The sequence below is a fragment of the Sciurus vulgaris genome (assembly GCF_902686455.1).
Source record: "Sciurus vulgaris genome assembly, chromosome: 1".
In the NCBI taxonomy this organism is placed as follows: Eukaryota; Metazoa; Chordata; class Mammalia; order Rodentia; family Sciuridae; genus Sciurus; species Sciurus vulgaris.
The window spans coordinates 143018934-143043399 of record NC_136461.1 but is presented as its reverse complement, the minus strand read 5'-3'; the positions used below and the strand labels follow the sequence as shown (position 1 = coordinate 143043399).

Here is a 24466-nt window from a genome sequence, read left to right as displayed (position 1 = left end):
AAGTGTTGGATAATGATAAAAACAAATATAATGAAAACAAGGTAATGTTATTAATGTGTTAATTTGGTCCTGATACCTAGCAGAAAAAATATGAATATTTTAATCCAACCATAATTAATACCTTTTATTTTATCAAAACTTTACCTTTCTGCACTAAAAAATAAATCTCTTTTTCATCACTGTCCTGTAACATGTTCAATGAAGAAAAGAAGTGCGTGTCTGATTCCAAATCACAGTTAGATATATTTATATTCACCTTGCATACTAAATCAGTAACCCCTAGACTTGCCTTAAATATCACCTTCTTAGAACAAGGTGTTCCCATGGCCCCTTTTCCCGAGTTGTCTTCTAACTGTTATCGCAGTGTGGGGACTAGATCCTCACTGTTTTTTGTCTTAGAAGAGCTGTACTTGGCCTATTACAATCTGTGGAGGTATGGATTACAATGCTTCCCCTTGGCATACATCTCTGTAATGAAACCTAAGTACTGCCTGTATCGGAGATGGGCACAGCCCCATCCTTGTCTGATGAGGAAGCCTGCTTACCTCCATCAGCAGGCCTGCTTCAGGCCAAACAAAAAAAGAGATATTTGTAAAATTGTTCCAAGATTTTGTTCAGTTATGGAAAGAGATTTTTGGGAGGGGAATAGTATTTTGTCAACACTTAAATTCCATTGAAAGCCAGAATTTCTCACATTGTGGTCTACAGATCACCTACACCAGAGTCTCCTACTTCATTAATGTGTACGCAAGTGTGTGTATGTGTGTGCCTGCATTCATATACACAGTTGGGTATGGAATTCATATCTTCAAATTCAACCAACTACAGATAGAAAATATTTGAAAAATGTTTCTTTAGTGAACATGTACACACTTTTTTCTAGTCATTATTCCTTGACCAATACAGTTTGACAACTATTTACATTATCTTAGGCATTATAAATACTCTAGATATGGTTTAAAGTACAGGGGAGGAAGAGCATGGCTATTTGCCAATAAAGGACTAGAGTATCTGTGGATTTGGGTATCCGAGGGGTGTTCTGGAACCAATGCCACACAGGTATGAAGGAATAGCTGTATGTACACACACACACACACACACACACACACACACACACACACAGAAACAAACACACACACAAACAGATTCCCACAGAGTTCCCTGGATTTACTGCCTCCAAATTTCCAGATGGGATAAGGCAACACTTTCAGGGAAATCTGATGCACACAATCCCTATAGGCCAGAGGTTCCCAAACCTTAGAACGGAAGCATCACAGAGCCTGGAGGAACTGTTAAAACACAGACTGCTGACTCCATTCATCAAGATTATGGTTTGGACGAGGGAGACCCAAGACGTGACAATTTTTTTAAAATATTTTTTTAGATGTTGGTGAACCTTTATTCATTTATTTATATGTGGTGCTAAGAATTGAACCCAGTGTCTCATGCATGCTAGGCAAGCACTCTACCTCTGAGACACAACCCCAGCCCCCAAGACATGACATTTTTAACAAGTTCCTGAGGCTAATGATTGAGACCACACTTTGAAAACTAATGTACTTGGCCCAAGAAACTAGGTAGATTCTAAGGACATTTCCTAGATGTAGGAAATACAGTATGGGATCCTAATTTTTACCTATTAATAACTCAGAAAAGAATTTGTTTACTAAAGCATTTCATTCTTCTTTTGTTTCTGTTTTTCAGTTTAACTTGTGATTTTTTTCCTATAAATTATTTTTATTTTCCCACTAAAATATTTGTAGTCTGTGTCCTTCTATTCAGGATTCTCCAAGATTTAAAAGAATCATTTTCCTTTATTTTGTAGTCTTAGAATGTGAGGATTCCAATGAATGAACACAACTGATGCTTGACTTTTTAGATGCTTACGCTGATCTGCTTTCAATGGCCCATTGAACACCATTGTCAGCATAGCAACAGTTACCAGGGCTCTGCCTACAAAATCTGTAAAGGATCTGAACAAACTATGTTGCAGAGATTTTAATTAAGCTTTGGTGACTCTGAAGCTGGACTCTCTTTTAAAAGATGTTATTAGAATTCAACATAATTCTGAAAAATGCTGCTAAATCCAGCGCTTCTCCCAAACCAAACTACTTATACCGAATAGAAATATAAGCATGCCTGTAGAATCATAAAGATCTTTCCATGGAACCAGAAAGATAATGTTAATATTTGGTCCTGTGAGATCCACCTCATGTACTCAAAAAATAAAGCATAATATTTTCTAAAAACAAAGGTAGTACTATATACCCCAATATAATTCAGTCTTAAATAGTGCTAATGACATTATTAAAAGAAAATGTTAGCCAAGCTGCAATAAAACATTTTCAGGCCAGTAAAAGTATTTTGAGTTAAACACTTTAAAATTATTGCTCTCGAAAGGTTAAAATAATAAATGGCCACAGAACCAAGAAATACAATGCTAAAGTTATTAGCAGAGAAATTTTATGCTGTATCATCAGTAAAGTATAAGGGATGCCATGGCTTAGATTCTGTAAGGTGATCCCTGCAGGACCAGTGCCTGCCTTTGCTGTAAGATTCTTCTCTGAAGAACAGAAAGCTATATACAGGATAAAGAACTCAAACATTTTAGGAACTGAAAAAAAAATATTTATATTTGGCTTTGTAGTACATTTATGTGATTCTGTTTGGACAGGACTGCCTGATCTTTTGGAAATGCTTTAAACCAAACATAAGACACACTGTGAAGACCTACATTCTCCAGAACTAGAGCTGATGTTGGTCTAATTTTCCCTTATTTCATCTTCTCAAAATATGTTTCTGCTTCTTACATTCATCACAGAAATCTGTCTCACCTCTGCTTTCTTTACCTGAAGTAGTTACCGCAGCTAAAGGAACACTATCAGACCACTCTCACTACAAATAGTCTGTTAGAGTTTGAATGTTCCCCCAAATTCATGTGTTGAAACCTAATCTTCATTGTGGTGGTAATAAAAGGTGAGACCTTTTGGGAAGTGATTAAGTCATTCATGAATTGATCAGTGCCTTATAAAAGGTCTGAAAGGAGCTAGCATAGGCACTTTTTCTCTCTGCTTTTCCTCCATGTGAGGATACAGTGTTTGACCCCTTTGGAGGATGCAGAAGCAAGGCGCCATCTTGGAAGCAGAGAGCAACCCTCCCTAAGCACCAAGCCTGCTGGAACCTTGCTTGGACTTTGCAGCCTCTAGAACTATGAGTGATAAGTGTTTATTATTTATAAGTTGTCCAATCTTGGGAATTTTGTTATAGCAGCACAGACAGGCCAAGACAATATCCAACTTCAATTTTGCCCTCAGCACAAAACATTTCTTGCACTGTTCACTGCACAGTCATTGTAAACTCTCCAATCTCCTGAAGCCTCTCTCTTACCTTTTACTCTCTCATTCATAGCAGTAAGATTTATCTTTTCTGCAAAGAACTCAGAGTCATTACATATTCTGTCTCCTCACTCCAACCCACACTACTCTGAATGTCCACATCTGTGCCCACTCTTCACTTCTTCCTTCAACTCAGTGGAAAAGGCATCCTCCAGACAAACCCTTGTGACCTGAGACTCCCATAGAGCTTCCACTTTGGGGACTTACCCCTTGGATTATTCTCTTTAGATTTTTACCACAGCCTCTGCTGACTTTCTTTTCTCTGCAGAAAAACATTCTCAAAGTGCTTCCTTTCATTTATGAAAACACAAAACCTTCCTTATCCCTGACACCTCCCTGCTGCAAGACAGTCACTTTCAGTTCTCTCCCCTTGTCTAAGTCATCCTAATGGAAAGAATAATCTGCTACACTTCCCTTCAAGTCATAGTGTCAATGCCCAAAGCAAGATGAGGAGGATACAGGAGGTTACAGATTTGAGAATAATTTTATACCTCAATCTCCCTTCATGACACCACTATCCAACTCTCCCAGGACTTCCTTCAAACTATAGCTAGAAGACAGACTACCCACAGCCTTACCTCAAAGATAATTTCCAGTATTTTAATGTTATTTTTCTCATTATAATGCTGTTTCCAGTACATCTGGGAATGGAGTGTGTGCAGTTTATTGTCAGAAGGACCCAGAATTCCTTCTGGTTATTCATCAACTGTTTCTGTCACATCTAAGTGACAGAGGATCACAAAGACGTAAGCATTCAGCAATTTCCATACATCCCATGAGATCTTGGCATCATCTACATAGTCCTTTGAATATTTTGACCTGGCTATTTTTATTTCTACTAAGCTACCTCTGATCACTTGCCCTTTAACTTTCAATGGATCCCCTCTGAATTCCTCCTCAGTTTAATACTCTGGTAGCATTAAGGAATCTGAAGGAAACTACCTAATCTTTTCTCTGAGTATTTTGGACTGAATTCCACTCAACTTTGTTTCTGTAGTCACTCCTTGATTCCTAGGATGGAACTGACTAGGAGACACTTGAGGGTTAATAATAGCCTTTTTAGGAAAAGACTATAATGTAAACCCAGACATTAATTTGACTTCAGTTTCAATTTAAAAGGTCCTTAAATGTGGAACGGGAGGGCTACTTTTGGACTATAGGAAACAATACTTATTGACTACTTTCTGTGATGGGTTACAAAGGGATAGAGACATGACTACTTACTTAATGGTACCTGTCAGAAGGAACTTCCCAGGTAAGTAGGGAGAAAAAAATATCACACACCACTCAAAGGCAAATCAAATGTTAAAATTATGTTATTAAGACTGCCACTTTGGCAATGGAGAAAAGATAGCCTCTTCAACAAATGGTGCTGGGAGAACTGGAAATCCATATGCAACAGAATGAAACTAAACCCATATTTCTCACCATGCACGAAACTAAACTCCAAATGGATTAAGGACCTCGGAATCAGACCAGAGACCCTGCAGATTATAGAAGAAAAAGTAGGTCCAAATCTTCACCTTGTTGGTCTAGGATCAGACTTCCTTAACAGGACTCCCATAGCACAAGAAATAAAAGCTAGAATCAACCACTGGGATAGATTCAAACTAAAAAGCTTTCTCTCAGCAAAGGAAACTATCACCAATGCGAAGAAAGAGCCTACAGAGTGGGAGAATATCTTTGCCAATCATACTTCAGATAGAGCACTAATCCCCAGAATCTATAAAGAACTCAAAAAACTCTACTCCAAGAATTCAAATAATCCAGTCGATAAATGGGCTAAGGAAATGAATAGACACTTCACAGAAGAAGATCTACAAGCAATCAACAAACATGGAAAAATGCTCAACATCTCTAGTAATAAGAGAAATGCAAATCAAAACCACCCTAAGATTCCATCTCACCCCAATTAGAATGGCGATTATCAAGAATACGAGCAACAACAGGTGTTGGCGAGGATGTGGGGAGAAAGGTACACTCATACATTGCTGGTGGGGCTGCAAATTAGTGCAGCCACTCTGGAAAGCAGTGTGGAGATTCCTTAGAAAACTTGGAATGGACCCTCCATTTGACCCAGCTATCCCACTCCTTGGCCTATACCCAAAGGACTTAAAATCAGCATACTACAGAGATACAGCCACATCAATGTTCATAGCTGCTCAATTCACAATAGCCAGACTGTGGAACCAACCTAGATGCCCTTCAATTGATGAGTGGATAAAGAAACTGTGGTATATATATACAATGGAATATTACTCAGCCATAAAGAATGATAAAATTATGGCATTTGCAGGCAAATGGATGAAATTGGAGAATATCATGCTAAGTGAGATAAGCCAATCTCAAAAAGCCAAAGGACGAATGATATCGTTAATAAGTGGAGGATGACACATAAGGGGGGGAGGGAAGGGTTAGTGTTAGGGTTAGAGTTAGGGTTAGGGAGGGGGGCAAGTATGGAGGAAGGAGGTACTGTATAGAGGGTAAAGAGGGATGGGAGGGGTGGGGGGAAGGGAAAAAATAGCAGAATGAATCAAACAACATTACTCTGTGTGAATTTATGATTGCACGAATGGTGTGCCTTTACGCCATGTACAAACAGAGAAACAACATGTATCCCATTTGTTTACAATAAAAAAAAAAAAACAAAGACTGCCACTTTGATAAGTGAATTCAGTAAAGTAGCAGGATATAAGATCAATGCACATAAATCTAATGCATTTTTATACGTAAGTGATGAATCTTTGGAAAGAATAATTAGGAAAACTATCCCATTCACAATAGCCTCGAAAAAATAAAATACTTGGGAATCAATCTCACAAAAGAGGTGAAAGACCTCTACAATGAGAACTACAGAACACTAAAGAAAGAAATTAAAGAAAACCTTAGAAGATGGAAAGATCTCCCATGTTCTTGAATAGGAAGAATTAATATTGTCAAAATGGCCATAGTACCAAAAGTGCTATACAGATTCAATCACTTCCAATTAAAATCCCAGTGACGTACCTTATAGAAATAGAACAAGCAATTATGAAATTCATCTGGAAGAATAAGAAACCCAGAATAGCTAAAGCAATCCTCAGTAGAAAGAGCGAAGCAGGGGGTATCGCAATACCAGATCTTCAACTCTACTACAAAGCAATAGTAACAAAAACAGCATGGTATTCGTACCAAAATAGAAAGGTAGATCAATGGTACAGAATAGAGGACATGGACACAAACCCAAATAAATACAATTTTCTCATACTAGACAAAGGGGCCAAAAATATGCAATGGAGAAAAGATAGCCTCTTCAACAAATGGTGCTGGGAGAATTGGAAATCCATATGCAACAGAATGAAACTAAATCCCTATCTCTCACCATGCATGAAACTAAACTCAAAATGGATTAAGGACCTCGGAATCAGACCAGAGACCCTGCATCTTACAGAAGAAAAAGTAGGTCCAGATCTTCAATATGTCAGCTTAGGACCAGACTTCCTCAACAGGACTTCCATAGCACAAGAAATAAAAGCAAGAATCAATAACTGGGATAGATTCAAACTAAAAAGCTTTCTCTCAGCAAAGGAAACTATCAGCAATGCAAAGAAAGCGCCTACAGAGTGGGAGAAAATCTTTGCCAATCATACTTCAGATAGAGCACTAATCCCCAGAATCTATAAAGAACTCAAAAAACTCTACACCAAGAATGCAAATAATCCAATCGACAAATGGGCTAAGGAAATGAATAGACACTTCACAGAAGAAGATCTACAAGCAATCAACAAACATATGGAAAAATGTTCAACATCTCTAGTAATAAGAGAAATGCAAATCAAAACCACCCTAAGATTCCATCTCACCCCAATTAGAATGGTGATTATCAAGAATACAAGTAACAATAAGTGTTGGCGAGGATGTGGGGAGAAAGGTACACTCATACATTGCTGGTGGGGCTGCAAATTAGTGCAGCCACTCTGGAAAGCAGTGTGGAGATTCCTTAGAAAACTTGGAATGGAACCACCATTTGACCCAGCTATCCCACTCCTTGGCCTATACCCAAAGGACTTAAAATCAGCATACTACAGAGATACAGCCACATCAATGCTCACAGCTGCTCAATTCACAATAGCCAGACTGTGGAACCAACCTAGATGTCCTTCAATTGATGAATGGATAAAGAAACTGTGGTATATATATACAATGGAATATTACGCAGCCATAAAGAATGATAAAATTATGGCATTTGCAGGCAAATGGATGAAATTGGAGAATATCATACTAAGTGAGATAAGCCATCTCAAAAAACAAAAGGACGAATGATATCACTAATAAGTGGATGATGACACATAATGGGGGGTGGGAGGGGTTAGTGTTAGGGTTACAGTTAGGGTTAGGGAGGGGGGCAAGAATGGAGGAAGGAAGGACTGTATAGAGGGAAAAGAGGGGTGGGGGAAGGGAAAAAAATAACAGAATGAATCAAACAACATTACTCTATGTAAATTTATGATTACACAAATGGTATGCCTTTAAGCCATGTATGGAGAAACAACATGTATCCCATTTGTTTACAATAAAAAAAAAAAGAGAAAAAAAACTAAAAAAAAAAAAAAAAGACTGCCACTTTGGAGCTAAATTTTGAGTTCAATTCTTTGGAGCTAAATTTCTTCATCTATAAAGTGAAATAATGATACCTGTTCTTCAGGGGTACTGGAAAGAAGAAATGAGATCCTAAAAGTAGACTTTAATCTGATTGAAGCACCATGAAAAATTCTCATTGATAAATCGCTATGATTTTTTAGTACTAAATAGCTTTATTATATTATTGACAGACAAACCAGATATGCTACAGATTGAAAAGAGAAAGGGATCATATTTGCTCCTAGTGTCAAGAAAAATTTCATACAATAGTAGCCTTGGTGAGGAGGCTTAAAGGATGAGTGACTCTTGTGAAGGGCACAATGAAGGACCACTTCTTTCTATAGTTTTGACCCAGGGATGAGCCCGTCAGTGGAATACATCTAAAGTTAGGGACAGACAGGAAACTTTGTACTTGTTAAAATTTATGATACTTATTTGTGATTATACCTGGTGAATTCATTTATTCAATAAATTCCTATTTATATCTTTGCTATGAAACAAGCAATACTTACTGAGGTGTTATAATGTTCACAAAATAGTCAAAAAAGCAAATAAAGGATATTTTGAATAAGTATTATTGTGAAATAATTTCAAAAGCATGTACTTGTTATTAATGACAGGCAGTGTATTATGTACTTCTTGGCTTGTCATCCTGTCTCTGAAGTACATGTTGTAAAGGAAGAAAAGTGGGTAATTATATTTCACATGAACATCAAATTGAGTGTTCCTTCCTTGTAGTTTTGTAACATAGAATTGTGGCATGATTGTCCCCAGTGAATGCCAGGAAAAAATGAAAAATAAATGTCTTTTTAAAAAAAGTGTCTCTTAGATAAACAAGTAAAAACCTCTTAAAGTGGTTTGTAGTCACTGAAAGTAGAACAAGTCCCATTGAAACAAACTCCATGGATAAGTCTGAATTATTTTGTTATGTTTGTATTTTATTTTATCAAATATTGCTTAGCATGAGATTAAATATATAGTTTGTATCTCAGTGAAATAAATATGAATATTTTTGTTAAGTCATTATTGGCAAACTCAAATAATTTTGTATAAGAACAGCTTTAGCTACTCTTATATTGGTCTTATCAGGTGCAAATGTGGTTCAAAAAATGAACAAATAATTTTTCAATCTTGTTCTTTAATCATAGAGGTTAAATTTTGTCTCAGATATCTATTTTAGTCATTGCCTTCAAGGTGTTTATTGGAAAAACACAGTTGAGGGTGTATCATTAGAATTTGTGTATTTTTCATTAAAAAGGATCCAACTTTTGTTATTCTAGAACATAAATATCTTCTAATATTCAATAGCGTTTATAGCAATAATATTCATATCTCAATCTCATTCCCAAGGTTTTTTTTATAGACTCTTGTCTGGGACTATAATTACTGCCTAGTTTTTGTAGTATCACTAAATATTAAAAGTTTGAGAGAAAACTCTACATAAGGAATACTTTATTGGACTTCAGTCACTTGGGAACATTTCTAGTTTCTCTCATGAGTGTGATGTTTGGAATACTCTAACTTAAGTCTTAGATAAAACTGAACATTATCTACAGAGGCCCCTCAGCTTTCTCCCCCACCTACTCTCTCACCTTCACTTTCTATACACAACTCTTCCTCAGTTCCATAACATAACCTTTCTTCAGGTATTTTAATCAGTTTTTGCTGTCATAATTCCAAATAACCAGTTCTTGGTGGCTTGCAATAACAAATATTTATATCATACCAGCAGTCTAGCAGGTCAGCAGTAGAAGTTCTGCTCTGTGCTACAGGATGGGTTTGAGTCTGTTCTGTGAACTTCTCATCATGGAACCCAGGCTGAAGTAACCTAGGCTATCAGGCACAAGCTCTCATTCATGGTAAAGTGTAGGAGGGAGCATCAAAGGCTGAGAGGTCAAGTCCAATGGTGCAAACACACTCAAAGCCTCTACTCATGTTCATTAACCAAAACAACTCACATGACCATCCCCAACATCAATGAAGAAGCTAAGACACTCAACAAGATGAGGAAAGAGAGAGAGAAGTGAGTATTTGCTGACTAGTGCCCCAACTCAATATACAATAGAGGAACAGAGAGGATAACAAAAATAAGCAGACTGTTCCAGAGGGGAAGCAGTCACAGTTGTGTGGCAATTCTGAAATCCCACTGGGCAAACATTCTGAAGGACAGGCCTACTAGGCAGCAGAGGGAGCCAAAAAACCTAAATACTACTACAGGCTTGCTTTCACCTCAGCCCACCTCTACATATCACCCTAACTCCCCAAGGGGGAAAATGGCCATTGATGGAAACCAATGAACGATCAGCTCCATAGACTATGAAACTAAGTCCTGCACCCACTTTACCCTTTACCTCTGTACTACCAGGAAATAAATCAAGAGCTACTGCAAAGTTAGCAGAATAGTAAAAGAAGGAAGGAAGGAAGGAAGGAAGGAAGGAAGGAAGGAAGGAAGGAAGGAAGGAAGGAAGGAAGGAAGGAAGGAAGGAAGGAGGGAGGGAGGGAGGGAGGGAGGGAGGGAGGGAGGGAGGGAGGGAGGGAGGGAGGGAGGAAAGAATGAAGTAATTCAGGAAATTTGGAATTTTTATTTTTTTAGGGTTCAAGAAATTACAAGAAAGCAATTCCTGACATAGGAGTAGATGACCTCATGAGATACTTTAAGATCCTCTGGCTACATTAGCAGGAGGTGGAAAGCCTTTTTCTTTATTTCTTCCATTTCACATATCACACACAAATAGTTAAGCGGAGTCAAAATTGACTGCACTCTCAGGAATAACCCATGAAAATCATGTTTACTCATAACAGATCCCTCTTCCCTAACAAAATTGCTATTCTCTTTTGAAACTATTTTAATCAAGGCTTTTTGTTGTTTTTGTTGTTGTCGTTGTTTTCAAGTAATATAAACCTACATTGAATGTACTCAAGCAAAACCAGATGGGTACAGGAAGGAGTTTGGAGTATCTTATAAAACTCAAGGTCAAGAAAGTGGAACTTGTGAATAATTGGAAGGAGGACTTGGCTACCATTGTAAAAATGGTAGGCAAATCTGCACAGTAAGTGTTGGTATTGAGCTTTCATGTAACTGTTAATACCACTCACGCTGCAGAGTAAACCATTGGTGGAAGCAGTCATGACCCAAAGGCAGCCTATTCCTGTGAAGTGAGTCAGGGAAAAGCTCTCATCCCAATGCTATCAATGGTAGCTAGCCATGTTAATGAGGTTAGATTCTTTTAGACTAAGAAATATGGAAGAATGGGCCAGGAACTTCGAAAGGTAAGTGGATCCAAGTTATAAAAAGACCCATAAAGGCATAGTTAAGATATCAAGTTAGGGGCTGAGGTATAGCTCAGTTGGTAGCATGCTTGCCTAGCATGCACAAGGTCCTGGGTTCAATCCCTAGCACCACCAAAAGAAAAAGATACCATGCTGACTCTGACAACTGTAGACAGTAGTTGACCTCTAGAAGGGACTTTTCCAGTTGAGGTTCACATGTTCCTGTAGCATCTGTCAGGGCTGCTATGTCAAAGGACAATAGACCAGGTGGCTCAAACAAAAGAAACTTATTTTCTCACCATTCTGGAGGTCTGAGATCAAAGTATTGGTATGGTTGATTTCTTCTAAGGCCTACCTCTTTGGTGCAGAGATGGCTGCCTTTTTCCTGTGCTTCACATGGTCTTCCTTCTGTGCAAGTCTATGTATTAATCTCCTTTTGTTTTTATAAGGGCACCAGTCACTTTGGATTGGGATCCATCCTAACGACTTCATTTTAACTTCACTTCCTTTTTGAAGACCTTTTTTCCAAATATAGTCATATTCTGAACTACTGGAAGTTAGGACTTCACAGTATGAATTTGGTAACATAACAGAGAACCGTCCCTGTTAGAAAGTGCCCTGTGTGAGTCTATGCAATCAAAAGAACCTAATGAACTCTATCAGGATTCTCTGTTGTAAACAACAGGAAAAAAAAATTCAAACAGTTGTAAGTAAAAAGGAATTCACTGGGACAAGGAACTGAAAATTCTAAATAGTATCATTATCTTTAAGCATGCCTGGATCCAAAACGAAAATACTGGCATCCTGTCTGTCAGGGTTTGGGCTGGAAATAGATGGCTCCATCCAACTGAGTTTTAAAAGATGACTACTTACAAAGATGAAGACATGGATTAGGGAAATTACAGGGCATATTGAAGTACCAGAGCAAGCAATAGTGGGACATTTTTACTATCTCAAGGACTGAAGGAGCTAAGCAGGAGTGGTTACTGGAACCTGAAGGCTGAGAGTTTTGTGGAGAAGGTCCCCTGACCGGAGCTGTGGCCTTCAGTAGAGAAACACAGCCAGCCTGAGGAGACCCCACAGAGAAGGAAATAAATAACCCCATTTTTCTCTCATCTCCTAACAGTACTCCCACCTGGAGGCCAGTGAGAAGAGAGGTTGGCAGAGTCATTTAGTCAGCCTGTAGAGGAGAGGAAAGGGTGGACTTGGAGCAAGTAGAAAATACTCAGCACTATCATAAAGACTTGTTCTTGTGCTCTTCACCCTCTTCCCACTCAAGGTCTCCGTTCTTCACCCTCACAGCTTGCAATCCGTGAGAAGAGAATTTCTTTTGCCCAGAATTTTCCAACAAAAACCCAGAATTTTATCTCATTGACCTGACTTTTATCACCCAACCCATCTCTATTTCAATCTATATTTATGCCCATCTCTAAAATAATCACTGTGGCCAAAGTATGACTGAGTGGGTCAGGATCCTCTGAATACCCCTGGAGCTAGGAGGGCGGGGTAAGTCGCACAGAAAACAGAGTCAGAAGAGGAGAGTGTGGCTACCCAAAGCAAAATTAGTCATCATCACCAAAAGAAGGGGCAATACATAGAGGCCGGATAGGTGAAAGCAGTATATGCACATTACCCAGGTGACTCACAGAATCATTCTTGGTACATATGTACTGACCAACTGCATTGATTGGATACGGTGTGTTTTGAGAACCAGTCATTGCACATAGTTGCTCCTCAATAAATGTTTGTAGTCATTTGCTGGAATATAAATGTTAATAATCATCACACTGAAACTTCATGGACAAATGTATTTTTCAATTGGCTAATAAGCTTTTCTGAATTCAGAGGATATTTTTTCCACTTCTAGTCTTTATCATGATCATTATGAATGTTGATTTATGATTATTAACTTCTTGTTTATAGAAACCTATATTTACATCAAACACTGCTTCTTTCACAGTTCCGAATTAGTTTGTAAGCCCTGTTTATTTGCTTTCATTAGACCACAGTCTTGAGAATTTCTGGCTTGTTTACACACATCACCAAGTGTTTTTTTAGACTCATTTAGCAAAAGATCATCGTGAAAAAGGCAATAAACTAAAGTAAGATTAGCGAACAATTTAAATTTAACTGTTGATAAAGCTTCTTTGTTTCTGCCCATTAAAGATGACTATCAATGTTGCTAAGAGCTGTTTATTAAACTGATTTAAAAAATGAAGATTGTCTTTAAAAAGTCAAACTGCCTTTATCTGATCTCAAAGGTGAGCTTGTAAAATTAATCCTTCTGGTGTTTGCTTGTCGTTCAAGCATAACTTTTCTTCTGCCCACACCCACTGGTTTTTTGTTCAGCTCCAGCAAGTTTTTGGCAGTGGTTCTATCAATGGCACTCTGAATGAAAAGCTCTGCCAGTAGGACTTGAGCAACATTTTTCAGAGTGGGAGCAGGGGTTCAGATTGAGCAGACCTTAAACATCAATGAGTATCTAAAATATATGAAGTACCATTGTTAGGGTTTTAAATGCTACTAAAACTGCAGTGGTCAGAATGAAAAAAATGTGGAGATCTGGAAAACCAGACTGAAAATGTCCAGCATGACCTTATGTACATACATACAGACAGACAATTGTGCCAGCTGAGGATGTAATCCAGTGGTAGAGTACTTGTCTAGCATTCATAAGGCCTTGCATCTGATCCCCAGCACACACACACACACACACACACAGTCTGTGTACTTGAATATCTAATAGAATTCTGTAAATATGATCATATACGTAACTATGTCAGTGAAATTATTTTTTGTTATTAAAAGAATAACTTAAGTCATCAAGTATTGCTTAAACAAAATAAAAAGGTTATTATTTCCCTCTTTTAAAAAAAAAGTTTTGGGTAGGGAACATTCCCCTATATGTTGCCCATATTCTGTAGAATGCTATTTATTTGTTCCATAAATATTTATTGAAGGCCTGCTTTGTGGGACTTAGCAAGAAAAACACAGGGGACTCTGGCTTAATGGAACTTACTGTAACACGTAGGCCCCCCAGTGGGGGGGCATGTCATGGCATCTGTGGGAATGGACCATAAACTCCCTGCACACACTCACCCTTGCACAGAACAGCATCAGTTTCTGAGGATGTCAGGGCGACCAGGAGAGAAAGGCTGAAATCATAAGACATCCCCTTCTCTGTCATCTCTGTGCCAACAAAGGTAACCAGCAGTTTAAAGAGCTCCCCAAATCTCACTCATTTGATTTTAGAACACATTCTGTACCTTAGGAGTGGCAGATTTAACTCCTTTCTGGTCTCTTAAATAAACATCCCCTTTATCTAAATTCCTGGCCCTTCTATTAAGCCTTTCTGGTCATTTCAGCTCATAATGGTCTTATTCTCAACTCTTGAAGTGTGTGGACTTCATTACACACTCCCTCATGGTAATATCTGGTCTTTGGATGTCCCCTTAATGCTCTCTGAGGGCAGGGACCAGATTCAATGTTTCTTTACATGCCCCCTCCATCCACGGCAGACAGGAACCCTATAACCACTTACTAAATTGACATGGTTGCTTTGCCTAGGTTAATATTAAACTTAGTTTGCATGTGTGGGCCATAAACCACCCAGTAATTAGAGGGCCTTTTAGTAGGAGCAGCCCTGAATATACCAGTAATGGAATAGATCTTGTCTGGTGGCTGGAGGAAGTAGACAAGACCTAATAAATATCCAATAAATTAGATCAAAACTGGCCCAGCAGACATCAGAGCTGTAAGATTTTATACAAAATTTATTTAGTGCACAATCCCCTCACTTAACAGAAAGGAAACTAGGACATAAAGGTTGCAGCTTGCTTGAGGTCACATTGGGTTAGTGGTAGATAGGGCCCAGTCCCATAGTTATTAACCAAGTCTCTGATGGGTAGAGTTAAGTTTGGGAGCCCACTAGAGAGAATCAATCTGATGTTTGCCAAGTCCCCATAATAACAAAACCATTTTTCAAATGCTTTTTTGATGTTTATGGCACCATGTCAATTGATTCCCGTATGTTACTTAATTTAATCTTCACAACACCTCTGAGAGACATACTGTATCAGTCAACGTTCCATGTGAGAAACAGAACCAGTTATATATATGTAGTAGGTTTATGTGATTGTAGTGTTTGACTGGAAAAGTCTGAAATTCGTAGGTCAGATCATCAGGAATGGCAGGATATGATTTGGGGCACTAGGTGAAGCTGCTGTCCACAGGTCCACAATAGAATTTTTGCTTCAGCCAAGCCTCAAACCTGCTTTTAAGTCCTTTCAACTGATTGAACTAGGCCTACCCAGATTATCTAGGATAATCTCTTATACTTAAAATCAACTGATTCTGGATGTCAACCATCTACAAAGCAAGTTCATGACACTTAGAATGATGTCCTGTTGACTAAATGGAGACATGCCAAGCTGACATAGAAAACTGACCATCAAAAGTACTATTATTCTGAACTATTATTCTCCAAGTCCCAGGTTGGTGAGTAGCAGGGCTGAACTCAGGCCTATTCTTGTCTCCACAGTCCATCTCAGTTCACAGCATTCAGTTTCTGTGTGCAAACTTGGGCAAGTTCTTACATTGCTCTGAGTCCTGGAGTCTTTCCCCCATTAAATGGAGAAAATCATATTTGAGGCACTGTGTTAATATGTGACTTGAATAATAAAAAGTTAGTTGTTAGTGCATAATTGGAATTCAACAAAATTAGCTTCCTTTCCTTCCCCTTTGTGCTGTATTACATGCTTATACTCACACACACAGTAGCTATGCTCCCAGTCCAAATAAAAATTAATCCTATGTGACAAGACCTGGCTCATATGTGGATTTCTTTCTGAAAATTTACACAAACATTACAACTTCCAAGAGTGGCACATTCATGTCCTTCTGCACATATCTTCATACAGTCTTTCAGCTTCACCCAAATCCCCATTCTGCTTCAACTCCTGTCTGCCAAAAGATGGATCTGCTTTCTTATCCAGGCAAAAGAGATCAAATGGTTAATTCATTAACTCTGGCTCTTGCTCTCTGACCCTTGCTTCTGACTCATTTGAATTCAGATATCTTTTCTAAGAAAGAAAGTCTTTCTACCTTCATGTCATGGTTGTAGGAAATGATCTCCTATGCTGGACACTTCATGAGCATCTTCCCAAAACTCACTATTCTAGCACTTTTTAGAATGCTGAACTTTGTCTGCAAGGGTAAGACAATTCGATCTGTGCAAAAAATTCTTCTGTCTCCTGGACATGGATAGGGCAAGAAGTTGATCACTCCTATTGCGTTTTCAAGATCAGGGCAATCACACTCCCAGATCTAATAACTTTCCCAAAGGGTAACCATCTGGTATTTTGTAGTTTATCCTTCCAACTTGAAATCGACAATTTTAAATCTTCATGGCCTTGACATTAACTTAAATGACAATGTTTCTTCCCACTGGAAAATTATAACTGCATATTTTCTATACCACCAACCTGTACTTCCTAGTGGGGGAGCTGATATTTACTGAACATGTCACCTGCATCTGCCTGCCATTTCCTAGCACATCTCATGGTAGCCCCTCTGCACCTGATTCAGTTGCTGATAAAGAAAAATATGCTGAATCTCAAGTAGATTTGCAGTCCCAAGCACGTGGTCCCTCTGTGACATTTATCTTGTACTCTCATTTTCTACTACCACTATTCCCCAAAGCTCTCTGTGTGTCTCCCAAACCAATCCATGCCTCCTTACCATACTCTCAGCAGACAAACTTACCAGCTCCCTTGCAGAGAATCTCCTTCCTGGTTGATCACCTCCTTCATTCCTGAAACCCCCTGTATCTGCTACTCCCCTTGTTCCAGTCCCTTCACTCTTGGAACAACAGATATTCTTGTTCAAGGTCAACTCCTACTTCATCTATGCAAGTTCTGTTCTGGACTTCTAACCCTTTACCTTACCTCCCACACAACAACCTTTAAACAGGTTCACATCTTGCCCATCAGGAAGGAAGGAAGGAGAGATGGGAGGAGAGAGGGAGGGAGGGAACAAACTCCTCTAGCTTTTGTCCTGTGCCACTCCTCTCCCCAAACAGGCTTCTCAGAACTGTCCCTGTGTCTACAGTTTCTGTGTTTAGAACTTCTTATCCTTCACTCCCTGTGAACACACTGCAGTCAACCTTGTGATACCACCACTCTACCAAAGATGCCTTTTTTTCTTTTCTTTCCTGTCTTTGTTGTTGTTGTTGTTATTATTATTATTATTATTATTTTATCTTTATTTTATTTTTATGTGGTGCTGAGGATAGAACCCAGGGCCTTGCACGTGTGAGGCAAGTGCTCTACCACTGAGCTACAGCCCCAGCCCCTATTATTATTATTATACTGGGAATTGAACCAGGGCACTTTACCACTGAGCTATACCCAGTTCTTTATATATATTTTTTTTTAAATTTTGAGATAGGGTCTTGCTAAGTTTTTAAGGCTGCTCTCAAATTTGCGATCCTCCTGACTCAGTCTCCTGAGTCACTGGGATTACAAGTGTGTGCCACCGTGCCTGGCTTAAAGATATTTTCTCTAAGGCCACCAGTGATCTCCCAACTGCCAAGATCAATGGACAATTTCCTTTCCTTATCAGACTTGATCATAATGAAACATTTAACGCTATCTCCTTAAAAGATGGTTCTGAATTTCCAGGGCACCAAAGAGTTTCACATCAGAATTGTTCCTTGTCTCAGTCCTTGAACCTGCTTTCTAAGCTTCTCTTCTGACTCTTGTTTTCTTCTCATTCTGTACCTCCTTTTGATGGGCTTGACCAGCACTTGTCATGTCTGCTCCCTCCCCCACCCCACCTTCCTGCTGGGAACCCACTAGAAGATGCACTAACTTACTTTGCAGCTCAGGGAAGTTCTCCAGGCAGAACCTTTGACCCACTTTTCAGAACCTTCTTCTCTCATTTGGTATCCATCCCACTTCCTGGTACATGAAGCCTTGCTCTCTGCTAAGCCTCTTTGCATGCATGACTTATTTAGAGGATCAGCCTGGCTTTTGGGTCCACTATAACAGGAACAAAATCATTAATGCATGAGTTCTTTCAACCTTTTCTCTCCTCTTGGCCTCTAAAAGGATTCTGACTTTGTTGACTTCTTTTTATTCTTCTCCTTTACCCTCCAGAGAGTACCAGACTCATTCCTTGGATACTTCATAGTATAGGATATGAAGAAATCAGGAGGGAGATAGGATCAGTGGGAACTACGATACGAAAAAGACTTGTTAGTACAAGTAGATATGTTGGAGAAGCAGTATGGGATGAGAGGGAAGCAAATGGGAAAGAGACAGGGGTTTTAAGAAGTGTTTCTGTGGTCTGTGTATTCATTGAAAATGTTAAAGAAGCTGGGGCTCAGTGGTAGAGCACTTGCGTAGCATGTGGGAGGCACTGGGTTCAATCCTCAGCACCACATAAAAATAAATAAATAAATAAAGGTATTGTGTCCATCTATAACTCAAAGTGTTTTAAAAAAAATGTTAAAGAAGTGAAAGCAAGGGAAATAACTTGAATTATGTTGACAGTGATTTGGGGGTTTTGAAAGGTTTTCTTTGATGACAATTTTGCTGTGAGGATAGTCCAAAGGATTTTCTGAGCACACCACTCCTCTTTCCAAAGCTGAACCACAGCTTTGGACACCACTCCTGCAACCCAGGCTTCCTAATATGGCCCTGAGGTGATCCTGGGTGGGGCAGAAGGCCCAGGTGCTCAGCTGGCCTCACAAATAAGGCTGTGGGTTCTGAACCTGAAATCTTCAGATCAGTCTGTCTCCTGAGCTCCAGAGCAGTGCACTCAACTGCTTACAAGACATTTCATTCAGACATTTCAAAGAACCCTCATGTTCTACTTGTTCAATGTTATCTCTTTATCTTTGTTATTTCCGCCTCTTGGTGTCCTTTTTATGTCTCTCAGTAAAAGCACCCTAGCTAAGTCACTCAAGGCAGAAAACTGGGAGTCACCTTTCCTTGTGACAAACCTTCTCATGTAAGCGGTCACCAAGTTTCTCATACTTCTTAAATACAGAGATGTTAAACAACTTGATGTTTTCCAACCCCTTGAAGTTTTAAATTTGTTTACAACCACATGCCATTGAACTTTCTGTTGCTTGTACAATCAATGCCTTTCCATTCCTCAATTTCACTTACCTTTTAAACATTAGATGATGCTTAAATTTTTTTCCTTCAAAGTCTTCTTGCATTGTCCCAAGAGGACTTGATCACTTTCTCCTTTGTACCTTCTTGAACTTATCTGTATCAAGATAGTCTCACAGTGTCCTGCAATTACTTTATGTATTCAACAGTCTGTGCTCCTAGACAATGGAATCCTTGAAAAAAAATTGTTTATATTTATAAATTTTTAACACCTAGCAGAATATCTGGTTTCTAATAATTGCTCAATAAATACGCATTTGTTAATTACTGAATTAACAAATGTTAAGAGCCCAAACTTAAAGATAGGGAAGATAAATTTTATGAAGTTAAGTAATTTCCCCAAAGTGGGACAATTACTAAGCAAAGAAGCAGGATTTGAACCCTTTCTGCTACTGCTAAGCCTGTCTTTTTTATCACAGTAATTGCACTGCCTCCTGGCTGGTGGATGCTCTTGTGCTTTAGAAGTTTATGTAGAAATGTTCCTTGCTGACAGAGAAAATGTCTCTTTATGGTGACATTTTTAGGATGTTTCCTTGGAGGCATTTCAAGGATGCAGGAAGCATTTCAACAATTCTGTGCTCAGTGCTTATCGGTATGCTCATCGCTGAAGTTTTCCCAGGGTTTTCTAACTTCGTAGGCCTTTTCTTCAGCATTTATTTGACAAACTCTAGATGAGAACATTGTGGGAAAGAAAGTAGGTCAAACTGGGAGTGCCCCCAGCTCTACCCTCCGTGGTTCCTGGAGGGCCTATTTTCAATGCAAAGGGCACCCTGGAGCTAGAAGAGGCGAACAAATGTTTAAAAGTTTATTTTTGAAGGAAATGAAGGGACACAGTAGATAGAGTTATTGGGGGAACAGCAAGAACTCAGGTAGATGGTAGACCAGACACTGATGCCCAGTGAATTTGGGGGGTGGATGGGTAGGGAAATGAGGATTGATTTCTGAACCTGTATCCTACTCATCTCTAATTGCTACCCAGGATGCTATGGCATGTAATGTCTGGACATATTATGTCAGGAAATAAAAAGAACTATTTGGCAGCCCACATTTATTCTTAAAATATCAGTTGGTCCTTCCCTTCCCTGTTCAAGGATAGAGAGTGAGTTAAATCCATAGTATTTATTTTGCTCAGTCAGAATACCTTTTGTAATTCTTATAAAATGTGGAGTAATATACATTATTTATTATTTATTTATTTTTACTTGTACTGCTTTCCTTAGTGAAGGGTATCTGTATGCTCCATAACCAGAGTGCCAGGAGGGATGGCAGTTACAACAGAATTAGAATACCTTATAGAATTCTAAAATATATATTTGGCTCTTTTCCTCCAAGGAGCTTAAAGCCCTTTATAAAGCCTTCATTGACAAATAAGCATTCATTTTCTAATACCCAAGGAGAAAAATAAAATGTATACTTTTCAACCCTTTTTTTTTTTTTTTTTTTTTTTTTTACTATTTGGGAAGAGCAGTTAGCAACTCACTTACTGATGGAGGAAAGTGATGGACATTCATATTAATTTGTTCCACAAACATTTGCTAAGCACTTTCTATGCATCCGGGACTGTGCATTGTGTTCAGGATAGAATGATTACATGAATAGGGTCTCTATTCTTGAGAATGTATAGGGTAGGAGGAGGGAGGTTGTAGCAATTATGTGCACAACCACAAGGGCTCCAAGGGCCACAGCACTGAGACCATGGGAACTCATAAGGAGCACCTTGTGGTAGAGATAAGGATGAAGGAAGACTGCCCAGAAGTGTCACCTGGGCTGGGGTGGAAAACAGAAGATAGGCCAAAAATATTAAAGGTAGACGAAGCATATCTGTCCTTAATAAACAAAGGAGAGAAGACAAACTCCCTTAGGAAACTGGAAGGATTTCAGTATGAGTAGAAGCTTGGAGGCAAAAAGTAGTCCTGAGAAGGACACTGTGAGGCACAGAGAACAGACTAGATAGGACAAAGTCCTGGAGATCAGCACAGGAGAGAAAAACTTCCATGAAATACCCCCCAGCTCCCTGGCTGTCAAGGGTATATTTACCTCCCTCTGGAGGAACACAACCATTTTCTAGGTATGTCCCCCTCTGAGATAGCTCTGAGAGAATCCTTGCCTCAGAGTTCCCAGAGCTTGTTCCCCTGTAGATTAGGGACTCTCAGAGTCAGGGAAACTAACATCCTCCCACCTTCTCCTCCAGAAAGAACTTAACAAGGAGCCTCAGGATTCCAAATGGGAACAGGCCTTCCTAAGAATGCAACAATGCAGGCCTTAGATCTCTCCATCAGAGGCAGCCAGTAGCTGCAATCCAGTGTTGCCCCCAGCTATGTCATAACGACCCTCATTGCCTCACCCTGGGGGACCAAGCACAAAACCCCTGACCTGTGCCTCCTGGCCTGAGGCTTCTGGTAATAGGTCAATAAATTCTCACACACAAAATGACTCCTGAGCTGTTTATTTGTTGATAATGGATTGATGCTCAATAAACATTTACAAATAATCATTACAGTGGGGCTCTATGGCCAGAGAAAAATAAAGGAAAAATAAAGGAAGCAGAGACAACCAGTGTGGATCAGAAAGAAGTAATCATTTATATTAATTTTCTGCATGCTTACTAAATCACAAGTTCCAAGCTTAGCATGTGCATGATCTCATTTAATATTTATGACAATCTATACTATATGTTCTTTTTCTTCCTTCTCCTCCTCTTATTATTATTATTGTTATTGCTAATATTATCTCTATTTAACGGGTAAAGAAACTGAGTCTCAAAGAAGTTGAGAACTTTCTAAGGTCAAAGGAATGGTTTTCTGACTGTAAATCAGAGTTCTTATTAGTCACACTAAGCTTTGGGTAAGAGAGGCAAAAGCCCTAGGTTCCTCTGTGGGAGTGTAACAGTTCTTCTTGAGAATAAACAGCATGAGATTCTGCTTTAGGTTTTAATAACTAGAGATAGAAGTTTAAATTTTTCTTGGGAGAATTTAACAAATCTATAGACTGAACCACAGTTCAACAATCCATACTATTTCCCCTGGACATTCTAGATCACCATGCTACTCCCTCCTCCCACTCCCCTACCCACCCTCCCCCCATTGATTATCCTGAGGGATATATCATATCCATTTTATATCTGTTTTGATTATCAACCTCCCAGAAATGGTAAGTGCCTGTCTACTGTGATCTGGCTTAGCAAAGAAATCAAAGATTAGGATCTGGTGTTTAACACATAATATCATGACAGGACCACATTAGATGTATACTTTCCTAAGCATAGACTTGGGACTTTCCATTATATATAAGAAAACAAATTTCTCATAAAATCCATAAATGACTAGTGTGTGGCTTTAAAAGCATTATTTTTAAAAAGCTCTTTGGCTATTAGATTTTCAAAAGTCCCACAAGAAGATCTATTTAAGGATTAAATATGAATGTATTTGGAGGACACGGTTTTTGCTCTAGGACCTAACCTGAGCATAAACTTTTATGATTCAAGAGAGTAGATATTCTGTCTGATTTAGCCTTCAGATAACATATTTTTATTTATTTTTTTAACATATTTTTAAATAAGTAACATATTTTAGAAGAGTTTAATTAGAATGAAAAGTAAATAAATGAAAATGAGAAAAATATGCCTCCATATCACCATATTTATAAACATAAGGTGAGTTTATAGTTAAATGCAATAGAATTAAATACACCAGGTTGTTCCTTTATTTTTTTTAATATAGTAAAATGATAATAGTCACTCAGTTGAACTGGACTACTGATTGAGGATGTTGTGTTAAGCATCAGATTTAAAAACTCATATTTGTTTTTACCTTTGATTATTCATTCATTGAAGTAGTTAATGAGCACCTACCTCCTACCAGGCACCATTCCAGGGAATGAGGGTACACTGGTGAAGAAAACAAATTGTTCTCTCATAAAGCTTACAAATCCTAGAGGGAGGAGACAGACTTGGACTGATAAATATCTGATGTGTCAAGCAGGGAGAAAATGAAGCAAGGCAAAAGCTCTGGAGAGTGGTTATTTTAGATAGGACAACAGGGAAGCCCTCTCTGCTTTGACAGGCATTTGAGTAGAGACCTAAAGGGAGTGAACTCAAGAACTGAGAAAAGAACATTCTAGAACACCTGAAGGAACTGAGGAAAGGACATTCCAGGCAGAGGGAACAGCAAATACAAAAACTTGCTAAGGTTTCAATGTCCTTTCCAAAACTCATATGAAAATCTAATGACCATTGACTGTTTTAAGAGGTGGGACCTTTAAGAGGTGACTAGGTCATGAGGGGTCCATGAAGGCCCCTGCAGTTGCCATATTTTTGGACTTCCCAGTCTCCAGGACTTGAGTAATAAATTCCTTTTCTTTATAAATTACCCAGTCTATAGTATTCTGTGATAGAATCAGAAAACAGACTAAGACAGACCCCAAAGTGTGAGGCTACTTGGCATGTTTGAGGGACATTGCTAGTGAAATCTTAACCACAAATAAATAAATCTTAAATCTTAACTATAAATACATAAATTTTCTATCATTTTAATTTCTCATCAAACAGAAAAAACGTTTTGCTCCAACTCATGTTTCAAAAATCCATCTGATTTTTACTTTCTGTAATTCCATAATCAACTTATTTTAATTTTTCATTTCTTTCTTTCATATCTGCTTGGTGCCAGACATCACAACCATGTTCCTACCTCAAAGTAGTGTACAGCATTGAAGAATTTGCAGCACCTCACAATATCCATTTTCATGATTCAGGATGATTAGATTTAGCACCCAGGATTGAGCATTCAACCAGAAAGAAGGATGGGGTTTGCTGACAGAAGGCCAGATGTTAGGGAGAAGCAGGAAGTCCTTGCGGGCCAAACATGTTCCAGACTCTGAGGGGGAAACAGGAAGAGGGAGGGAGGAAAACCAAGGGCCGAGGAGTCAGTGACCCTCCAGGCAAACTTGGGTCCCAGAAGGCAGGATCCTCTCAGAGCTTCTCAGTCAACCACACCAGGTCTTACG

At 38.8% G+C, this 24466-nt stretch overlaps 1 protein-coding gene across 4 annotated transcripts in view; it reads right to left on the bottom strand.

Moving 5' to 3' along the window:
• Nucleotides 1–24466, bottom strand: part of DNAJC5B (DnaJ heat shock protein family (Hsp40) member C5 beta) — a 220354-nt gene that overhangs the window by 74397 nt on the left and 121491 nt on the right. Inside the window, exon 1 of one of the 4 annotated variants that reach the window (XM_079105392.1) lies at nucleotides 19460–19586. The exons of 1 other annotated variant lie outside the window; for it this stretch is intronic. The gene's annotated coding sequence lies outside the window, so the exon portion shown is untranslated. 2 more of the 4 variants (XM_079105394.1, XM_079105390.1) reach the window with 2 other exon arrangements.